This window comes from Leuciscus leuciscus, assembly GCF_965113295.1.
Source record: "Leuciscus leuciscus genome assembly, chromosome: 12".
Taxonomy (NCBI): domain Eukaryota; kingdom Metazoa; phylum Chordata; class Actinopteri; order Cypriniformes; family Leuciscidae; genus Leuciscus; species Leuciscus leuciscus.
In genome coordinates, this window is record NC_138736.1 from 14944390 (window position 1) to 14950389 (window position 6000).

The window sequence follows — 6000 nt, forward strand, 5'->3', positions numbered from 1 at the left end:
CAGCCCCATTTCTTATTATTGTCAATGTTGAAAGCAGCTGTGCTGCTTAGTATTTTTGTGGAAACCGTGATGCATTTATTTTAGGATTCTTTGGTGAATAAAAGCATTTATTTGAAATATATATATATTTTGTAACATTATAAATGGTTTTATGCTTTCTTTTCATCCTTGCTGAACAAAAGTAATAATTAAAACAAACCTTCCTGACCTTAAATTAAAAAATTACAAATAAATAAATGTTAAAACTTCACCTGCATTTAGAAATTATGACAAAAAGCAATTTGTATTTTTGAATCTTGTTTTTATGTAGGCCTATTTTACTTGTATAGTTTTAGTTTAAAAAACACCAATGTCATATATAAATATATAGATCAGTTCAGATAGAAGTATTAGACTGCATGAGCTGTAGATCAGTAGGCATAAAAGTGTGCTGACAGTACACAGCATAAACCTATCAAACAAAACAATAGCAGGAGGATCACAATGGCAGGAGGCTTAAGTAGTGTAAGTTTAAAGACATCCTCAACATACACTATACAGGACTGACTCAAGGACTGATCAGTGAAGGTGAGGATCTCACATCTTACTTAGTATTTCGCTACAAAATCAACGTTTTGCTCCCATGACGCCGAAAAGTGCTGCCTAGGTAACGCTAGGAAGATCAAAGGATCTGAGACACAGCCAGTGTTTCTCTCCAAAACTGTGGTTATTTCACCGGAGATGTCCACATACCACACACATTAAATGTGACCATGTTCGGAAACACGCATAACGTTATCACTGCTGGTGCACATACTATAGGAGGAGAAATATAAACTGTTTTCCAGTAGTCGCTGTGTTCATGGAACGTTAGCGTTAAGCACAGTTTGAGCAGTTAGCCAACGTGTGTTATTTAGCTCGCGGCTCACTGACCTTACCATTTCACACTAAACCGCTCATTAAAGCACTCAAATTCACAGTGCGTGACACACAAATGGGAAAGAAACTCTTACCATCTCACCAAGTGCTACTTTCGAGGAAACTTTATGTTTCCTTGAACTGAAATTCCCTCGGTGGGGCGCCGTGTAGTGTTAGGGACAACTATTTGGCAGGAAGTCGCTAAAATTCCCGACGCGCATGCGCAGAAATGACAAGCGCTCCTTCGAATCACAAAACGGTGAACCCATGCAAAAATGTGATGAGTGCTGAGGTAAGCATTTCTGTTACTACTGATTCGTAAACTACCATAGAGAGACTTTACTTTGTAAGCTCCCCCAGAACATCATATATTTAAAATGCAGTTTAATTAAATAAGTAGCCTATTTTTGTTATGGTAAAAAAAAGATATGAACGGAAATGACAGAAAGATCCTGAAAGCCAAGCAAAGTTTGTTATTTGTGTGTGTGTGTGTGTGTGTGTGTGTGTGTGTGTGTGTGTGTGTGTGTGTGTGTGTGTACAAATAACAAACTTACTAACATTTGGGGTCAGTAAGATTTTTTGAAAAAATAAAAAATACTTTCATTCAGTACATTGTTTAAAAGTGACAGTAAATACATTTATATTGTTATAATAAATTATTTATATCAGCCTTACACTACCAAAATTACCATACAGACACATTTAAACACACAATATAACACATGTATAGTACAATATAACATTATACAATATAAGTCCAATGACAGTTATAAGCAACAGAGTAGAGATAAGTCTTCAAATGAGAAGTTAAGCACTCAGAAGTGTCAAGATCTAATGTGGAGAGGGAGGCTGTTTAATGTTTAATGTGGAGAGGGAAGGCACAATCTCCTTTGGATTTCAGTCGTTTCTTGAGGACAATTAAAAGGAAACTCTGAGCAGATCTTAAAGGTCTAGTAATTTGATAATGATGTAAACGGCCAGAAATATACTCTAGTGCAAGTCCATGTAAGCCCTTAAAAACCATTGCACAGCTCAAACAGCAATGCACGACATATAATAACTATGATTGGGACTATCATGTTGTGACACTGTCACACATGACACATGTTTTAACCACTCTATGTATTATAATGATTTTATGTATATTAGAGTTTTAATAGGTTTACATGTTGTCTTAGTCATTTTAGTCCATTTTATTCCTCTTATCTGTTTTATGTGTGTATGTCTTTAAAAGATTATGGGTCTGCCTTTCATGTGAGCAATCACATGACAGGAAACAGGAAATAGCGAGCATAAAAGAAGCAGCATGGCAAACAAACAAGGGCTGTTTCTCAATTCCAAGAACGCAAAGAACAGACTTGCGTTCTCTTTGAGACTGGTCTTGCCAGGCGACCTTGAAAGAACGAACTCGGAAGGACGCGAGAACACAGAACGCATCTTTATGAGAATTGAGATGTGCTGCGATGCTGCTTAACTGACCATCTCGGCAAATACAACACAATTAACATCACAAACATATGTCACAAACTTTTAAACATTTCTTTCATATTATTATAGACATTGTTTTCATAGTTTATATCTTTTTTATTTTACCATGTGTATTTATGAGTAGCCTGTGTTACCTATGTTTTGTCAATGTTAAGATTCTTTTTAATATGCCAATAAAAATACTGCCGCTTTCTTAAGGTCTTTATCACTTTATTAAAATGAAGCAAAAGAGTAATGACAAATGTAAACTTTCACGAGCTGTCACGTATTTCGAGCTTGCAGCGGGAATCTCTTAAGTGAGAACGAGAAGTTTAAAGCTTACAGCCTTCCGTACGTCGACTGCCCGCAACGTCTTCTGGGATTTTTTGCGGTTCGATTCTCTCAAGTCTGCATTTGATGCATCCTCGATATCAAGGACACATCCGGGCACTTCATGCGTCCTCTGTACTTGCGTTCTTGAGTATTGGAATTGAACTTCGGCGGTTGATGATGACGTAGTACGAGAACACAAGGACACAAGATCACTGAAGAACGCATATTGAGAAACAGCCAAGGTCTCTGTCAAGAGGACCAAAGCTGGATCGAGGAGTTGCTTTTAAGGACTTACCATTCCAGCAAACCACATCACTTTCATTGGATTATCACTACAGTTGGATTGTATATACACCGGTGGACACTTACACATTGGGACTTACAGCACGCAAGGACTCTTAAGGACTGTTTTAGGGTATGGAACCAATGGACTATGCTTTTAACAGCCTAAGGCTTCTTTGTTGTATTGTGTTGTTTTAAGTTCCTGGTCGAAATTGTAAATGCACTTCATTTATTCACTTTATTTCTGTTGTTGTCTCATCTTTTAAAACACTTAACAAACTCACACAGTTTAATCTGACCCCGTTTTTATTCTTGTAACGCTACCGATTAGGCCGATTGTTACAATGTTACATTATATTATAATAAGAACACTATTTTAATGAATCGTTGTGAATTCATTGGGTTTTGTTGCCGTGCAGCGCGTCCACAACAGGAGTTACACATTCTGACTAGCAGGCATCTGAGGTGGCGTTGGTGACAGTTTTTTAGTCATCATTTGATTATTAAATAAGTATTTTAATTAAAGGATCAATCACATCGACTAATTTTACAATCCTCCTAGCCCTTTATTTAGACTAAAAACCCTTCACATTAATTTGGTGAGGAACATAGCGCTTTGAGCAGCATTGCAGACTTGTCATGCTGTTGGCTATATATTTTAAGGCTAACTAACAATTAATCGATTAATTGATAATTCATTTAAATGACGATCGATCGTGGAAATTTGTGTAAATTGACATTCAATACAGGTAGTCACTGGGGAGAAACATTGGAGAATTGACCATGGAGAATCAGTGATGGAGAACAGACAATGCAGAATCTGTAGTCTTTGATCGCTAGTTTGACATGTTCGCCGATAGCCGATTAATGACCACTGCGATCAAATTTGACCTCTGATGAAATCTCTGTGTCAATCCTGAAGCAGCACAGTCCTGCAGTGTGACTTCTCCTACGACAACCATCAAATCAAAAAGCAGTAGAATCACAGAACCTGAAGTGTGACAAAAATAACCAACCACCTGCTCCACACACATCATCTTTGTTTTGTTCCATTTTCTTTTCAAGACAAGCCATTATCAAAATAACGCTAGAGATTAATTTTGTTTGCTAGCCACCATTTCAGTCCTGCATCTAAATGCTGCTCATAGTCACTGAACGTGTCACGTGTTGATGATGTAAAACTCTGGACAAATCTTCTTGTGTGCATCTGTTTTTAAAGAAACGTTAGATTACTATAGCCTCTGTTCTCGGATTACAGAAGTGATGTATCTCACTATGGGAACGCCTCAGATGTGATCGACTGCGTTAGGAGAACAGTCACAGGGGGCACCATGGGAACTTGTGCCACTGTCCCTCCTATAGTGGTAAGAGAACCTGCTGAACTGGCCCTTAAAATTTTTGAAATGGGACCATCTACAATTAACAACCTTCTTTGTTTGCCTGGGGAAGGAAGAAAAGTGTTGAACTCCAAGGGCGGTGGAGCAGAAAACCCAAGGAGCCTGATTCATCCTCAAGACACTGTTGGTGCATGGCCATGACTGTAATGCCAAACAGTGCCTTGGGATCCATGGGGTCATCAAGAAACCACTTTTTCAGAAAGGCCTGAGAGTCTGAGCCATAGCGCTCTTTCTTCCACCACTGTTAGCCCCATACTCCTGCTGCAGCTCCTGACCACCCTATGTGACATCAGGAAATTCAGATCTGCTATCACACAAATCTCCACCCAAAGAGCTTGGTTAGGAGAGCCTGCTTCCAGGTGGCAGCCTGACCGCACAAGCACATGTGGCAGGGAGCATCATCCATGCTCTGCCCTTCTATAAGTGGCCATAAGTGGCCACTCTCTTTGTTCAGCAAACTCTCACCGTGACGTGTAGGTTTACTACCCCAGAACAGTGCTATACAGAATTATTTCTGAAAATAAACTCTTATATCCCTGTATTCAATATAAACTAAATCGTATTCGATCGGGAATAAGGCTGTTTATTCTCTTTGGAATGGAAAAACTCACCTTGACGCGGACGTTTTCCCACTTTAGCAAAATGCACCCAGCTAAAAGCAATATAAGATTTACAGTGTTTGCAATGTCATCAGCCATCTTTGTCCATAAACTGTTCAGCAGGAAATATTATAATGTGTCAATGAGTACAGCTTCCACAATCTTCATGGGGAAGAAAGGCAGGCAGGGCTCCCTTATTGCTGTGGCGATTGGTCTATAAGTCTGACAGACGGTGTAATTGGTGCTTCCGCAGTTGGTCATGCCTGAGGCGTTCCCAAAGTGAGACTAAATGGACGTCAGAAAGAGAACTTAACTGTTGTACAGTCTGACATAAAGACAACTGATATCCCACAGTGTGACATGGCTTACAGCTGGACTCATGTTTGTACAGTCTGACAAGTAACAATCGTAAAGGACTATTATAAATCGTGCAGTGTGCACCCGGCTTAAGAATACAACCCCTTTAATTCTTTATTGCACTTTATCCCACCCACTGACTTAAAGGTAGGGTAGGCAATTTTGAGGCTAGCAATAGTGAGCTAGCTTTGAAAGCATAATATCCCATCCTCCCTTCAGAGCGTCTCCAAAGCCACACCTCCTTCAAATCACATCAAGGATGGGTATACAGCAGGGAGCGAACAAAAGTGTCATGAGAGATGGTGTTAAACTACCTCATGTCTCAAAGCACATAACATTACAATAATAATGAACATAAACACTTAAAGGAACACTTCAACTTTTTGGGACTTTAGCTTATTCACCGTATCCCCCAGAGTTAGATAAGTCCATACATACCTTTTTCATCTCCGTGCGTGCTGTAAGTCTGTTTGACGCACCCACCGCTAGCCTAGCTTAGCACAAAGACTGGATGTAAATGGCTACATGGCGTTGGTGACAGTTGGCACCATATCGTTTTGAGCCAGAATGCACAGAAGAGGAGTTACAAACTTTGGAAGCTGATAGACAGTAGCCTACTATTTCACAAACAAGGTCACTGTTTCTCAAAAATGAAAACTGCCCATCCC

At 39.4% G+C, this 6000-nt stretch overlaps 1 protein-coding gene across 3 annotated transcripts in view; it reads right to left on the reverse strand.

Annotated features, from left to right (window-relative positions):
• Positions 1-1120, reverse strand: part of eya3 (EYA transcriptional coactivator and phosphatase 3) — a 28397-nt gene extending 27277 nt beyond the window's left edge. For all 3 annotated transcript variants that reach the window (XM_082186370.1, XM_082186371.1, XM_082186369.1), the window contains exon 1: positions 993-1120. The gene's annotated coding sequence lies outside the window, so the exon portion shown is untranslated. The remainder of the gene's footprint in view (positions 1-992) is intronic.
• Between the last annotated feature and the right edge of the window lie 4880 nt (positions 1121-6000).